Below are 17,664 nucleotides of genomic sequence, written 5' to 3'. Positions count from 1 at the left end.
CAGGGGCATGGTGTGTGGGCTCATGGGGAGCCAGCATGGGGGCATGTGAGCAGCACCCCCAGCTGCAGCATGTGGCCATGGGGTGGGGCACACCGTCTATGCCCACTCCCTGTGTGGCACCCTTTGGGCATGCCCCCAACCACTCTGCAGGGAGCAAATGCCAGCTGTGGCCACAGGGCACACTGGCTGTGGGGGGGAGGGGCGTGGCATGGGAGCCATGGTACACAGCCACAGGGTGATGCATGGGAAGCCAGCATGTGGGGTGTGAGTGCACCCACTGGCTTTGGCACATGGGGTGGGACTCACCTACTGCATCCACCCCCCTGTGTGGCATCCTGCAGCCATGCACTCCACTCCTCATGTGCCCTGCACCACTCACCCTGTGCCAGACCCCAGGGCCATGCCCCATGCCATAGAGCCAGTGGGAGCTCCCCCTGCCATGGCCACTCCCCACGGCATGCCCCTTGACCACATTCCACACCCGCCAGCCATGAACCACACCACCCAATGTACCCTGAGACACCCAAGAGCCACTCCCCATGCCACATGACCACAGCCGGCAGGCATTCCCCACACCACGGCTCTCCCCACACCATGCCCTGAGGCCATGCACCACCTCTCCATACACCCATGTGGCACACCTGGCCCTGCGCCACACCACACCCCTGCACGTCATGCCCGCTGTGCATCACACAGCACACCCTGGAGTTGCTTTCTGTGCCATGCAGGCACAGCTTGTGGGTGCTCCCCACACCATGGCCACTCCCTGTGCCATGCTCTGTAGCTGTGCACTATGCCCCCAGTGCATCCCACACCACACCCCGGGACTGCTGCCCATGCCACATGGCCACAGGCGGCAGGCATTCACCATGATCCCGCCCTGTAGCCACCTCCCATACTGTGCCCCATAGTCACATGCCACACCCTCCAGTGCAGCCACATATCACACCCCGCCATGCACCCGATGCCACACCACAGAGCCACTCCCCATGCCATGTGGGCATGGCCTGTGGTCGCTTCCCACACCATGACTGTTCCCCCCACCATGCCCTGTGGCTGTGCGGCACATGCACCTCACACCCCAGGGCTTCTGCTGATGCCATGCAGCCACAGCCAGCAGGTGTTCCCCATGCCCCCATGGTGTGGCCATTCCTTGCACCATGGTCCATGGTCATCACTGCACCCGCTAGTGCGCCCTGAACTACACCCCAGGACCATCTCACATGGCTGCAGCCAGTGGGTGCTCCCCCTGCTGTGGCCACGACCCATGCCACAGTACATGCCACGCCCCCCATGCCACACCCTGGGTCACTTCCTGCACTATGCAGCCAGCAAGTGCTCCCCGCACCATGGCTGCAGATGCACGCCACGCCCTCCCCACTTGCAGATAAATGGTGGGGTGGAACGGGACTGGATCTAGACTGGCAGTAGGAGCTGGGCACGACCCAGAATGGTGGCAGGCAGGGGGACAGCAGGGCAGGACCCAGAACAGCAGGAGGTGAAGAGTGGGGCAGGACCTGGAGCTCTATAATTTCAAACAGAGTTTAGTTTTATCTTACATTTGGAATAAAAGTTATCATATACGTGCTTTTCTACATTTTTCAGAAATAATGAAGCTTTGAACTTTAATTTAAAAAAAGAAAAAATGGATAAAATGTGAAAATATATAGCAGCATTGTAATGTATCATCTAGTCTCTATGCTCCTGAGATATCTGCAAATGCTTCCACTTCCCAATCACCTTTACTTGTCCCCACAAATATTTCTCTCCACTCCACAGCTCCACCCTATCCCAGGCCTCTCTGAGAGACTATGCCTAATTATTTTTTGACAGATTCAGACTCTGCACCATAAACGTCTCTTGATTTAATCTCCATTGCTCCCAAGCTATCTGTCATGATGTTATGCACTTTTTTTTCTCAAACATATCCAGCTTGCTATTAGCTCCCTCAAGAGTAAAATCTCTCTTAAATATGTCCCCATCACAGGCAGCATGTCATCAACTCTCTACTGCACTGACATCTGGCAATTTCCAAATGTCTGCATTTGTCGAGTGATGGCATATACCATCCATGTATACACACCAGTAGTATTTGGCATTTATGAAAATTGCATAGAAGCAGTTAATATTACATAGTAGGGAAAAAGCATATAGCAATTACACTGATTTATTAATATCAGGAAACAAAAACTACTCACTAGAGGTCATGCACATGGAAGTAACTTTGTATTAGTAATTTGCTGAGTAAAGTGTTATGGGTGCACAACACTTTGTAGGATCAGGCTGTGGAACTATGCAGATAATGCTGCAACACCTTCATCCTGTACTTAACAACACAGAATATCTCCTTACATATTTCCATGAATATCTGAAGCAGTAGGTATACAAAGCTCTTGGTTGTTTTTCTTTAAATCCAAACTAGTATAATCCTGATCAGAAGAAGCTTAATCAGAACACAACAGTTAGCAATCAGCATGCATTGCAGTGAATTGCTTAGGGCCACCTCATGATGTGAAATGACAGTAATTAAAAACCAAATAGTTAATCAACAACTATCTGAAGTAAAATTTAAAAGTGAACATTTCTGTCCTGTTAACTAATTTATAAAAACTCCAGGCCCTTAGGAAAGAAAAAGCTGTTTAAAAAAGAAAAAAGAAAAGAGAAAAAAAAGATTATGCAACTTTTGCCAATATCCCTGGTTTTCCTTGATTCTCAGGTTTTTGCTAGACTGTCTTTGCTGTTGGCATGGGTTTACCCCTAGCATGTAGCTATTATTTTGGGAAACTTCCATACAAGTGAAGCTGCCCAAGGCAAAAATAGGGGCAGAAAGGAAACAGGGAGGATTAGCAGTCCTTGACCAAAGAGAGTGCTGTTCAAGATAGCATGTTAAATAAAGTTTGCCCGGCTGGAAATATTATAGATGAAAACAAAATGATACATTTTACTACTTGCCTAGATTCCTAGGTAGCCCCTACCACTGGGCAATTTGAGCAACACACTTGGATTACCTTATTTGATCCACCCAATTCAAGTAAAACAAACTTGCAGACCAGTTGCTGTAACGCATAACTGGCAAGTACAGCAGACCCATCCAGTCTACAGAAGAAATAGCTGTTAAAAGTCTACTAAAGTAACTGAAAAAACACAAACCTATGGTTGTCACAATGAAGTAAATAATGAGATACAAGCAATGCTATCAGCAACTTCTTGACTGAGAACCTTTCTTTGAACTTCTAAACTCTGAATGTTTAGCAATTCATACTTCAAAATGATCTTCTAAATAAATCATCAAATCAATTATGGGGAGTTACAACTGATGAGGTGGTTGGACTGTAATCTCCTAGGCCACTGACAGATGTTAATGTTAATTTAAAGGTGCAGTGTGATCTGATCCCTGATCCCAACAATTGTGCCTTTTACCATGCTACACGTGCATAGCAGAACATGATTTTGAGATCCAGTATGCCAGTCATGCCCTTCTTGCCAGTACAGAGACTCCAGGATTACCCTGCACCGCAAGTTGAAAGCTGGGTGCCCAACCATCAGCTGTTAGTTGGCTGACTCTGGGACTCAAACTGGCCCCCAGAAGGTCTCCCAAGTCAGCTGGAATCTCAGTGTGGTTTCAGTCCTCCTGGTGATCAGCTGATTGTCTGCTGACTGATCTGGGACTGGGTTCCAGTCCTGGTGCAGTCCCAATCATGTCAACAATTAGCTGATTGTCAGGTGGATCGGCAGTTTTCCCTAGAGCTCAGCATAGTCCCAATCTGGCCAACAGTCAACTGACTGCACCAGGGGCAAGTTCCAGCCCCTTTGCGCTTCCAGCCACTCCAGAGATCAGCTGAATGTCAGCCAGAGCTAGCTGGAAACCCCAGTGCAGTCCTAACTATGACATGTTCAGTTTATGGCACAATATTGTAGAAGCTTTCCTACCAAGAGAGACCACAAAGACTAGGACATTTCAGTTTGGAAAGAAGGATGATGGGGGATATGATAGAGGTTTATAAAATCATGTGAATTGGGAACTCTTATTCACCAGGTCCCAGAATAATAGATTTAGGAGGCAGCCACTGAAATTGGCAGGAGACAAGTTTAAAACTAATAAAAGAAAGTCCTTATTTAATTTTTTTTACACACAACAGGAATAACTTGTGAAATCCACTGCCACAGGACGTGGTGGAGGCAGATAGCATACACAGGTTCAAAAAGGGATTAGACAAATTTGTGGATGATAAATCTATTAATATTTGTTGAACAGAATTGTTGGAAATGTTTCCTTTGGCAGCTCTAATCCAATAATGCCAGGGAAGGTAATGCCAGAGAAACTAATTAATAAGGGATAAATCATTCTATATCTACCTGAGTTAATGTGCTCCCTGTAGCGTTCACTTCTGTGTCTGCCCAAGACAGGATACTGGGCCAAAGGGACCATTGGTCTGACCTAGCATGGTGCTTCTTATGTTCTTATTCTAAAATTAAATTACTATACGGTTACTGGCATGATAATGCACTGGAAACATAGATTACAGTCTAAGTGTCAAATATAAGTGTGCTTTCCCATTTGCTTTGGATAAATAAGCAGTGCATACATTCAGATAACGTCAGTACTCAAGTTACCCCCAGAAGTAATTTTGCAGAATTAGAAACAAAATTCTGCAAATCCTGAGTTATGGTTATTAATATTTGTTAGGAACCCTGGGAGTCACCATTGTGTACATTATTATTGTGGCATCACCTATGTTGGTTGGGTTGATTGTGGCAATCTAGAGGTAGAAACCATCTCTCATAACCAGGGATCCTGGTTTTCTCTGATACAAAAAAATCCCCAATTTTTGGATTAAGAAAAGTAACCCAAAATCTACATTTTTCCATGATTAAAATGAAATGACACTCTGTGTGTGTGTGTGTGTGTGTGTGTTAGTGATGTTTCATTTTAATCACGGAAAGATGTGGATTTTGGGTTACTTTTTTAATCTGAAAATTGGGGATTTTTTTTTAATCAAAGAAAACCGGGATCCCTACTCATAACTAAACCTGTAATATAGCTAATGCCCTTGATACACTGTTGGATTTTTTTTAAAAACCTCTTGTTATGATTTCTGACCATAATCATGTCCTGGAGCCAGCAGCACCTGTGAACAAGAAAAGACTCACAGTCTTGCTACTGAATTTTGTTTCAAATTAAAGCCTAGAAAAATCAATGGCAGAAGGACTTACTCTAAATGTTGAAAAGTAATTGGATTAAAATAATGAGCACATTTTTCTGTTTGGTAATTACTGTAGTTACATGAAAAGATTATTGTGCAGAGGTGATTTTACTGGACAGTTTCAAAGACATGCTTTGATTTTTTTATTCTTATTGTATTTTATAAAGCACAGCGTTAATGAGATCTGAATAATATTTTATGAAAGATTTAAATTATATTATAAAAATATAAGTTACAAGGTACCCATTCCATCTAGCCTACAAAGTGATGGCTCAGGCTAAAAAGAAAGAATATGTGACCTTAACATGCCTAAATTTAGTGAGCCCTGGTGACTGGAACATGAATTGAGATTGTGGACAAAACAGTGCATTGAGGATCCTAATGCATTGATGATGGCAGATCTTTTAAATGACTTATTTATTTCCCTTTGTTTTCTTTTACTTTTCTTTTAAAAAATACATATACTGTATTACATATACATATATAGAAAAGCCTTCATTCACTTCTATATTGTGCTAAGAACCAGCTTAGCAAACACAGGAACAGGAAACACACATGGCTGAAAGCTACCTTTCCTCACCTCTGTCGAGGGCAGAAAACCATGAAATGGCTTGTAATACACAGAACAAAAGCTACATTCGCTATACTATAGTAAGGGAGATCCTTAAGTTATTATGAAGAAAAAGAGACTGTATTCCAACTTGGAAATTTGCCTTTTGTCACACACAGTATACACTTTTTTCTCTGATAAAGTAGTGCTGTTAGTTACCATCAATGGAAATGTTAAAAAGGTTTGCAATATCTGTCCAAGTCAAAGGAGTAGTCTGCATTTGATATTAAAACTATTACAGGACTATTCCCAGTTAATATTAGAATTATTGCATCAAAGTCATAATTAAGATCAGGTTGGACAATTCAGAAATGAAGTATAACTGTATTTCAAGATTAATATGGTGATCTAACTCTATTGTATTTTTTGGAGTATATTATTCCATGTCCATGAATATTCTACTTGTAAAAAATAGATGTTTTACTTGTAAAAAATATTACAAATCCCAAAGTTTTTACAAATATTAGCACAAATGTTCTTCTACCATTCTTCACTGTGTAGTAATTCATACCGTTTTTGACTGTGTGTCATTACTTCAGTCATTTATTCATAAGCTAGAAATGGTACCATAGGAATTAAGTGGCTGATCACCCACCAGTGATAATATATTAATTATAGTTAATAATACAGAGAAATACTGGAGACATCCTGACACCGTGGTCATATGTATCAGAATGTATTGCTATGTGGACAGCCAGTGACCTGGATTTTCTCCTGTGCTGCACCTGCAGAGAAAAGCAGCAATAAACCTAATGGGCACATCCACCCATGCAAGCATGTGCGCTTGCAGCAACTCAAATAAAAGCAGTGCAAATTTGAGCCAGGCCTTGTTGCTTCAGCACACGTGCTTGTACATGCACTTTGTTGAGGACCAAATCATGCCACTTGGGGCAAAATAACCCTGCCTTGCTCCTCCCAGATCTGCAGCCAAGAGGAGCTAGAGCCTGGGGCCAGAACCTGTCCAGGCCCCAGCAGTACAAAAAGCTGCCTTGGCAAGTAGTTCAGGGCTACTCGCTCTCAGGAGCTTCTGGGGCCAATTGGTACCTGGGGACACTACCCCTTGTGCCAGCTGGACTGCTGAAGCAGCCCTGAGAGTTCCCTGCACCCTCTACCCACTGCAGCAGTCTGGCAGTGGGGATTGCTGCCTGGTTGTGACCTGCTGCACACCTGCCAGACCCAGATGGGGACTGCACAGCCAGTAGAGGCATCTGTCCCTCTGAGCCAGCTGCCAGTGGGTTGTGGCTGCAGAGTTGGCCCCTCTGTAGCACTACTGCCATGTGTGCCCCCTGCCCAGCCATCTGGGCAGCTATTGCCCAGAAGATGTTCTGGGTGTGGTGGCCTGCTTTGAATCCTGGCCCCATTTGGCCAGGAGGTAAGCCACAGCCAGCTGGGTCCAAAGTGCCAGCTCTGAGCAGGTAGGGTCCTGCCACTGGCCTCCCTGGCAGGAATTCTGGTGTTCCTTATTGGAAAACTGAAAAATCCCTGATAAAAAATCCCAAAGTCACTCTGCAAAATACCCCAAAATCCATGTTCCTCCAGAATTAAAACAAAAGACCACTAGAGAGAGAGAGAGAGAGAGAGTGAGGCAGAGAGACAGTGATCAATTGGGCAATGTTTTATTGATATATCTACAGTGCTAAAGCAATTTGGAAGACTACCAGTGTCTCTATCATAATAATACAGTGAACTCTAAATACATGTTCAGTGAGTTCATGAACACATGAATATATATTTTGCTGCCCTCCCCACAGGGGCTATGCCCCCCCAGGGCAATGACCCCATACAGGGGCTACAGCCCCCCAACAAGGGTTCCTGCCCCCCCAACAGGGACTACAGTCCCCCAACAGGTGTTATGCCCCCTCTCAAGGGCTATGCCCCCCCAACAGGGGCTACAGCCCCCCTACAAGTGTTACAGCCCCCCCACAGGGGCTATGGCCCCCCTCAGATTGCAGCCCCCCCACAGGGGTAACAGCCCTCCCAACAGGGGACAAATGGCCTCCACAGTGACTACCACCCCCACTGCAGGGCTCACATGCCCCACCCCAAGCCTTCAATGGCTGCCCCAACTAGTCCCACCCCATGGTTCCCCAGACCCTGGAATAGCTTCCCCGCCCGGCTCCATCCTCCACTTGTACCCCCAGGCCCCCATTCCTGCCCCACAAGCCCAGGCACCATCACTTTAAAGAAAGAAAGAAAGCAAAGCCTCTGCTCATCATAGAAACAGGGACTGTGGGGGCTCCTGGGGCTCCTGCAGAGCCCCTCCAGGCAGCACAGGGCAGTAGGGAGCAGCAGGGCCTGGGATGGACCACTGGGGCTGCCCTTCTGCCCCACACTGTGTGGGCAAGGCCCCAGTGACACAGACAGCACCTGGACTGCCCATAAGTGCCAGGTGCTTTGGGGGGATTGTTTTTGTTATTGTGGGGGTGCTGTGGTGGGGGACAAGGATTGGGAGCCTTGGGGGGCTGGGGACATGGGGACAGGCAGGAAAGGGGACAGGAGGGTTTGGGGGGCAGGCAGGGGATTGGGTCGGGCAAGACAGGGATCGGGGGATTGGGGGGCAGGCAGGGGGTGGGGCCAGGCAGGAAAGGGATTATGGGGCTTGGAAGGCAGGTAGGGGATGGGGCCAGGAAGGGCAGGGCTGAGGGAATGGGTGGGGCCAGTGGGAGTCCCCCCCATAGTCCCCTCCTCACTCCTCCAGCCCCCCTGACCCCTTACTTACCAGCACTGAAGCCCTGCTGCTGGCACACTGCCTGCCCTGAACGGGTAGGCAGCGTGCTTCAGCACCAGGGTGAGGGCCAACCACACAGACACTCTGGCAGCCAGAGCATCTCTGTGGAGGACCTGGCCTCCTGTTGCCTCAGAGCATGGTCTGGGATTGTGCCCTGCCCCACTTCTTTTAACTCCAATTTTTTTTATGCCCCTGGATATCCAAACTTGCAGCAGCGGGAACCTTTTCCTGTTCCTACCCCTTTGAGATGCTGCAAGAGGCATGTGCAGACTTGTCTGGGCATGTCCAAGGTAGCCCATTATAGCCAGCCATGACCCCATCTCAGGTAACATAAAGCAGATATATCAAGTTTTATACCATTATTGCTCCCTGCATTCAGCATAAGGGGCAATGATAAGTGAAAAAGGATATGAAGAGAATACTCAGTGGATTGATGATCCCAAATTGTTTTGTAACAGCTTCTTTGTTCCCCTTTGTTTTCTTCTGTGACTGGCTAGCTGGCAGGGACCTAGCCCAGGGGTTTTGAAAGGGTAAAAGATGATTGGAGGACTTGGGATTCCCTTTCCTCACCAATCAGGCCCCAGAGACTCACCCTCCATGTCCCCTGGTTGGCCCTTTGGGTCACCTGGAGGGGGATAAAAGGGGCAGCGTGGCTGACTCAGGAGAGACCAGCAAGGGACTTCAAAGGGTTGGCAAGAGCTGAGCCAATGGGGTGGGAGCAGTTGCCCCAGAAGAGCCTAAAGGAGCAGGACCTGCAGGCAGCACTGGGACCCTCAGCAGCGCAGCGTGTGGCCAGCAGAAGAGGTTCCCCACTGGGCTTCAGTTTCCCCTATGAGCGGCTGCAGCCAGCAGGAGAGGCTCCCCAGCTCCAGCAAAGATCTGAGCAGTACCCAGTTCTGCTTCCAGCTCCTCCAGTCAGAGGCCAGGCATCTCAAAGTGAGGCTGGGGATCCAGGAAGGTCAAGACCCCTAGCAGGCTAAAGCGGTGCTACCAGTGGTGGCTGTGTGGCAGTGTTCCTGCCCACCATGTGGGAGATTTAAATTTAAGTCCCAGCTGTGGTGACTTGGGGTAAATGAACTATAAAGAAGCAAATCTCCTTGCAGTGAAAAGGGGCTGTTGTGTTTTCCCCCCTTTCTCCCCCTCCAGGTACCTAGGCCCTATATTTCCTTGTCATTTGACATTTTGTATTTTGTGCCTTTTTATATTTCACCTACCAGGATTGTTTGCTTTGCTGTTTTGTGTTTTATATTTTATACTGTCTTTTGTCAGTGATTGTAAGTGTCTAACTTTCATTGAATCCTGCCTCCTTGGGGCATTGTAGTGTCTACTATACCCTCTGGTTTATGCTGTTATGTTCCCAGTATTGTTCCCTCATTAAAAGGTATATGGTTAAGTCCCCATTGGTGGTCTGGCTCTGCTCTATAGGGGGAGGAGAGTCCCTATACCTCCCACAGAGCTTGTGCACCTCCTTTGATCCCTTCAATTGGAGAGGGGGTACCTCTTGGAGTACTGCCCGGGTTACGTGTATATATATATATAGATATATATATACACTTGATCTGAGCCTCCAAGAGGCTAAGTATTAAGCACCCCCCATTCCCCACTCAGGCCAGATAACAGAGCTTTCATAATATATATACATATACACACAAACTGCAGTAAAATCTATGTTATCCAGCATTTAACTAACCAGAATTGCAGCAGTGGAACACATACGGCGCCATGCCGTGCTGCTTTTCTGCCTGCTGTGCCACTTTGAGGGTATCTGAGTATGCACATTGCGCCACACCACACCACTTTCTTGCCTGCTGCACTGCTCTGAGGGCACCCATGAGTGTGCACACCCCTTCCCCCTGATTCAGCAGCCTGTGGCTGGGCTGTCCTGGCATTTGGGGTGGCTGACTACTACGGAATTTTGATCTGTATACTAGTTTATTCTTTATACAGTACGTTATACTGTAATTTACTGTACACTAATTCTTTGAAAATTTTCACTACAAGTAAGGCACCATCTTCCTTGAGTATAACCCTCAGATAACCGGAATTTTTAGATAACCGGCACCCCCCATTCCCCACTCATGCCAGATAACAGAGCTTTTACTGTATATTACATATATGTTGCATGTAATATATATAACATGGTAGCATGGGATACATAATTAGATGTATTGTTTTATATATAGTCTATATTTTATACTTAAATATGGTGTGTGTATAATTAATATCTTTTGGATGAGAAGTTGGTAATACCCCTTATCAAACCTAGACTGCCCAGCATATTTCATTATAAAAGATTCTTCTACTTTTTCTTCTTCTTCCCATTTTTTTTTGTTTGCTTGTTTGTTTTTCTTTTTCTTTTTGAGAAAGTCCCATGCCTCTGCCATGGATGAAAGGACTGGAAGAAAGACCTGAATAGAGAGGTGCCTTCCTTTACTCCATGAAATCCTTGTCTAGCTTGTGTTCCTCAGATAAAAGAATAGCATATGGTAGTAATAATAACTAAACAACCTTGAGTATATATTAGCGACCTTTTATAAAAGCAGAACATTGTCTGCCTTGGTTCTCCTGCTTTAACTGGAAGGTTAAGGTGTTACATTTTGTATTGTCTGGGATGGTAGTTTTATGAAGAGTTGAGATTATGGATTTGTATAGGATGGTTTGGATAGGGATGATTCTACCTCAATCTGGAGGTTGGACTAGATGACCTCTGGAGGTCCCTTCCTGCCCTATTTTTCCTTGATTCTATAATAAATTTGAACATTTCAAGGTGAAGCAGGTGCCAGAGTAGTAGCTGCTGCCATACACTGGTGCATCTACATGTGCATTATTGCGTTTTTACTAACGCACATTAAATTTAGTACCTGCAAGGTAAGGTCCTCAATAAATGCTCATTAGGCTGCCCTAATGTGCAGTACCAAAAGCATATTTTTTTAAGTGATGCTTAATGCACAGTAGCCTGTTTTACTGCTCTTTAACATAATTGCACTTTTATGTGGTGCTTAAAAAATGCATTATAATAATATTATTTAGGTTACAAAATCTAGCATTTGAGGGGAAAAAAAACAAATTACATTTGCTCATACAATCTTAGTTCTCTTACAGGTTTGTATGATGATACAGTCATTAATTATATACTTGTATACTGTTTTTTTCCCCCCATAGGTTGACCTCAGTGCACAGGTTGGTCCACAAGGATCTAGAAACAATTTTGCATGAGCAACTGTTGGATTATGTGCATTTCATAACTTTCTAGTGCTTAAACTACAACTTAATTGATGCTCCTTTAATGCTATAAGTAGGACTAATATTACATTTCATTTTTAAGGTTTCCTAATATTTCTCATTAAAATAATATGTTTTTCACTGCTTGTAACTTTGCAAAATTGTAATAGTTTAGCCTGAGATTTTTCTATGCTAGATGTACGTCTTCTGAATTATTTGGGAAAAATCAGAAAAACTTCAGTTGTTTCCAGGAATAAGACTTGGGAACACAAGATGTTTTTTCTATTCTAAGAGTTCTTAACTGACTTTTCCTTGATCAGCAATGTATAAAGCAAAGACCTGCATTTTGGTAGAGTGGCCTTTTTGTCAAGGAGATACCTTTTCCACTCCTCAGAAAATATACACAAATTTGTTTCAGTTATAATTTTTTTCAATTCATGCCCCCAGTTACTCAGGAGAGGGAATTCCATACATATCCCTATGTTCACTACATCCAGTTAGCTATCTCTGGGCAGCTCCTTGCTCAGTATGTGGAGCTTATTTGAACCACTGAGATGAGGCACCTCATTCTTACCATACACATCTACACGTGCAATTAGTACCTCTCAAAGTTTTTATGCAAAAATTCAGGCATGTTAAACTCCGGCCCCTCATACATCTGAACATGTACCTGTTGGGAACAATTTTGTCCCCAAAGGGACAAGTTCAATCCTGGGATACACCTGCACTGCTCCGTCCCCCTGCTGGCAAGAAGTATGGGGGCTGGTCCCAATCTCTGCAGGGCAGGGGAGAGCTTCCTCAACAGCTGTCTCCTAGCCACATGGGGATGCATCCTGATCTCAGTCTCCATGTGGCTGGAAGACACCATCCCACTGAGTGGGGGTAACTCTCCCTGCCCCCAGTTTGCTCCCAGTCAAATCTAACATGCACTTTGGTGCATTAGTTTAACATGCTGATTTCTAGTACCTGTATTTAAAGGTATTAGAGAATGCTGTATTAGACTAACCTACTGCACAGTAATTGCTGATGCATTTTATGTGCATTAGATTAGTTTAATGTGCAGCAAGGTGTCTTCAGATGCATCCACCAGGTACTAACTATATAGAACCCCAGCAGCCAGCTTTGGATTCCATGTTCCATTCCACAGCCAGGTGTTTCATGCTTTATTGCTTCAAGAGTTTTCTCTCTCTGGCCCATTAAAAAATTAACCTGTTCTAGGAAAAGTGAAATGGCTTCACCAGAAGGAACTTAAAGACTTACCCCAAAATATTCTATAGGATGGTGTTTAAGGTACTCTTCTGGAGGTAGGCAATATGCATTAAAAGTCATCCCAAGCAGAGGATATGGTTCACGTCACCCTAGGAGAGAGTTCTCTATTAAGGTATTGAGTAGAGGGCGACACTGCCTCATGGCTGAATTTTTAACAAAGGTCTGGTTTAGTCACATGACACTCTGCAGCTGCAGAGAAACACCACCCTGAATACTGGAGTTAGGAACCTTGCTCCTTTGACTGCATCCAGATGAACACGGCCATGTGGTACATGGTGCCGCAGACCTGTCTTCAGTGCCATACACTGCACATTCAGGCATTTCTCGTGCAGCAGCCAGTGGGGGGGAGGGAAAGGGTTTGACCCCGGGAGATCCTAGGTTAAAAAAACCTGTGCTGAAAAAAGCAGAGCAGAGCACGTGGAGGCAGCACACACTGCCCAAAACCAGAGCCTGGCCAGCTGGAGCCATGGTCCAGTTGCCAGCCGGGCTCCCAGCAGGGGGAGCAAAGTGACTTCAGCTTCCTTAGCCCCCAGGACTTCAGATAAGACTGCTGGAGTGGGCTCAGTTGCTAGCCCAAACCTCCTCACCCAGGGTAACCTGAGGGTACATGGCACAGGCATTCCCTGGGGACAACTAGCAGCAGCACAAGTGACACCTTGTGCCACTGCTAGTTGTCCCTGGGGAACCAAACAACTGCACTCATCTGGACGCCATCTTTGAGTTCAGTGTTTAAGCCCAACCATTCTACTAATGGCTAACTTACATGCCTCCCCTTTAAATGCAATGGATTTTGTAAATCCATATCCTTGGGTTCTAATGATTCATGCACTGATAGGGAATCTAATCACACAACTTAGAAGTCACATTGGTGTTATTCATAAGGTGTCTAAAACTCAGGCACTTTGAGGATCTAGGCAAAGATGGCTCAAGAGAAATTTTGCTAATAGAAAAGACAACCGGGACATTCTCCTTGAGGAACTTCACAGGGCAAAAGTCTGAGCAGAAAGGAGAAATCACCACCATAGAGAATTTAGATTGGAAAAAATGGAACCGTAAAACGATGAAACTAAAGTTATCTGCCTAACTGTAAAGTCAGTTTTACACAGATGAACTGTAGTCAAAGAGGTATGTGGGAGGGAAGAACCAGGAAGAGATTGTTAACTAGATGAAGAAAAGCAGCTTCTAGACCTTCACCAGAATTATACTCAGATTAAAATCAGTTGAGATGTTGTGAGCAATGATTGGAGAGATCAGAACAGCTATTTTGGTTGGTGATTGGAAAGGAGGAAAATGAGAAGGGAGTGATGAGAGATACTTCTGTGATTGGTGACTGAAGAGATGAAATACTCCTTTTTCAAGTTTTTTGATGAGAAAATAAAGCTCAGCGATTAGGCAGTAGTGTTTTTAAAGTAGGTTCTTCAAGGTGGGAGATTAATAGTGGTATGTTTTAGAGATCTGCCACAGATGGATGAGTTATTGTCAGTGATGGTCATGTAACAAACAACAAAGACAAAATTAAAAGAAAAGACATGGGAAGGGGTCAAGACAGTATGTAGATTCTTGTAAGATAGTGGATGACATCAAAATGTCAAAAGAGTGAATGAATAAAGGAAATGAGTGAGAAAGTACTTTTGGGCATGGGCTAAAAGAATTGTTTTCTGTAGTGATGACATCAGTCACTAATTCAAATATTCTCATATTAAGAGGGTAAAATAGTGCATCACCTTGTCAGGGAGTATCAATAAGAAGTGGTGGAACTAAGAAAATGGAAACAACGGTTAAAGTTACTGGCTATTTAATAAAGATTGCTAGTAGCTTTGAAAATTAAAGATCAGTAGAAGTTAAGACTTTGCTTCCCACAGGGATGCTTGGTACAAAATCACATGATATAACTATAGCTTGTAGTGAAAGGAGATAATGCTAGCACCAATTTTCATGAATTTTCTCTAATTTCAATGTCAATTCCCATATTTTTGTACAGCACTCACCTTCACTGTCAATCTGGAAGTCTTCAAGGGCAATATATCCACTATATTCAAAGTTAAAATATAGCTGCTGATGCCACTTTTCAAGCTGCATTTTCACTCTAGCTGTATAGGCTTCCTTTTTATACATTATGTTATTATTATTCATCCAAAATAATTCAAACGCTCAAAATATTTATTCAGCTGTTGTGGGACTGAATAAAATACTTAAGCTCATTAAAGGAAACGGAGCCCAATATATCTGTTCTTGTATGCTAAATCCAAGTCCTCAGCCTGGAGTCAAATCAGAGTGTATGCTACAAAGACAAGAACTACAATACTATGAAAATGGCAATCATCTATCTAGTTCAGTAGCTTCTGCCAAATATTTAGTAGGAAGACAAAAATACTTTGTAATTAGAGTTGATCAAAACTAACATTAACAATCTCCACAGGAAATATTGATGTTTTGCCTTTTTTGTTTTCATTTCAAATAGAGACAAGTCAAAATATTGAAAATTTTGGCAGAACGCCATGTTAAAAAATGGGGTAGGAAGTGTTGAAATGTTTGCTTTTGGGTTGGGTTGATGAAAGCTGCATCTGCCTGAGCTGCTGTGGTGCCTGATGTCCCCATTTCCCACTCTACATTTGGCTTCCTGGATGAAGAACATCTCTCTTGATGCAACACAACCATAAGAGACCCATGACTCCCATGATAGCTCAGCCAAAGGAAAGACCACAGTGCATCTTGGGTATTTCAGCCTATATGGAAAACAGATCATCAAAACAACCCACCTACACCTCATGAGGCAGCCATTTGCTCATTGTATGTGCAGAATAGTATTGACTTAACTTCAAAATAAATATTACATTTTTATTTTCCCAATGTAATATTTGAAAAATGTCATCCAAATCAGAATTCTCCTGCAGAAAATTTTGATGTTATCCATACCACATTTTCTTCTGAAAACTCTGTACTAATCAATTCACTTTACAATATTTTTCATCCATTTAAAATCTTTGTTTGCCTGCAATTGCATTTAACATCCCCTTTCTCTTTTACTGTGAAACTGAATAAGCAGGAGCACTCACTAGCCTTCATTCACCTGACTATGATGTCATTGCATTTTCCATTGTATCTTCTTGGCAAAATAAAATGATTCCAGTACATTTAGCCACCCCTAAGTGAATAATAGCCCATTCATTCCCCTGAATATGCCCAGCTCCAATCCTTAAAGTCGTTAGATAAACTTATGCAGTACAAATAGTCCAATCTGATAAAATTATATACAGTGAATCTACAATGAAAGCCATAACAACAACAACACCAATGATGATAATAACATGTCAGTGTAAAAATGCATGAAGAATATCACATTAATTTTATTATTAGAAACTTGACAGAAAGAAAAATTCTGGGAAATTCCAGTGTTTTGCACACATATATAGGGCTTTCATTAGTGTTCATGTCCTGCAAAGCCAAAAATGCTGGCTTTGAAGCAGGCTGACCTATCCAAAGGAAAAGCCCCCCTTCTAAGAATATTTCTCAGGAATAAATTGTAGGAAGGTGTAAAGATCTCATGTCCCTGAACATTTCTACCCTTTGATCACACCACTTCTTTTAGTATTTGCAATGTCTCATGCAACTTGAGGTCACGCATCCTAGCAAGTTACTGCACCACCTTAATTGGTTATACCAGCAAATTTCTTCCTTAATTCAGAGCTCATAAAATTACAGGTCTTATTAGGGTAACTCTAAAGATCTCTGGTCAAAGGAAACGTGGTAAATTAGAAACATCTTGTGCTTTCTTCTTCTATGTGGTATTTTCTAGAGACAGATCCTACAGGATTTATTCAGCTCAGCACACAAGGCAATCTGTAGAGAGAGAGAGTCCTCTGTCATCTCTGATAGGTTATGTGCTCCAAAATGAATATCAAACAGCTTCTTGGCATCGTCAATCAGTAAAAAAAGGTATCTTTTCTCCTTCATTGCAAGCCTTAATTTCTGCTGGATAATAAAAGAGAAGCACTCTTAACACCCTTTCCTACAAATCCCTTCTTTAAGTTCATAAATCTATGTTGTGGTTTTTGCCACATCAGAAAAAAAGGCGAAGTCCTTGGCCTTGAAGCATTAGCTTTCTTTTTTTTTTCTTTCTGTTCTTGTTTCCTTTCAGACAGAATAGTGTCACTTTGTGAAGATAATATAAAGAAATAATCAGTAGGCATCTCTCTCCTATAAGTAGAGGGATTCACACTTATTTTTACTATAGGTCAGAATGACTTTGTTGAAATCCTATAGACTTCATTTACATACTAAAAGATCTTTCAATATATTACACAGCAGAATTTCTTATTGGCTTCTTCAACACCAGCAAATCATTTGAAACCTATCCAGCTTTTAAGATTAATACCCAGTTTTTAAAGTGAAGTGGCATATAAGGCAAAATTCATTTTTGATATAAGATAGAGCTATTTTCTTTTAAGTCAATCAAAGTTGTACCCACTTACACTAGAGATTAACTTGAAGCAAAATATTCATTAGTTATGAACTAAAAAAGTTTTTCACTGTGTTAACTTTAGCAATCAGGTGGTCACAAATCATTATCCTTACCATACTGCTTCCTAAATGCTTAATGTATAGACCAAGATTTCACAACTATTATCAAG

This window comes from Crocodylus siamensis, chromosome 1, assembly GCF_052110815.1.
Source record: "Crocodylus siamensis isolate JL-2025a chromosome 1, ASM5211081v1, whole genome shotgun sequence".
Taxonomy (NCBI): Eukaryota; Metazoa; Chordata; order Crocodylia; family Crocodylidae; genus Crocodylus; species Crocodylus siamensis.
Note: the sequence above shows the minus strand (reverse complement) of the source record.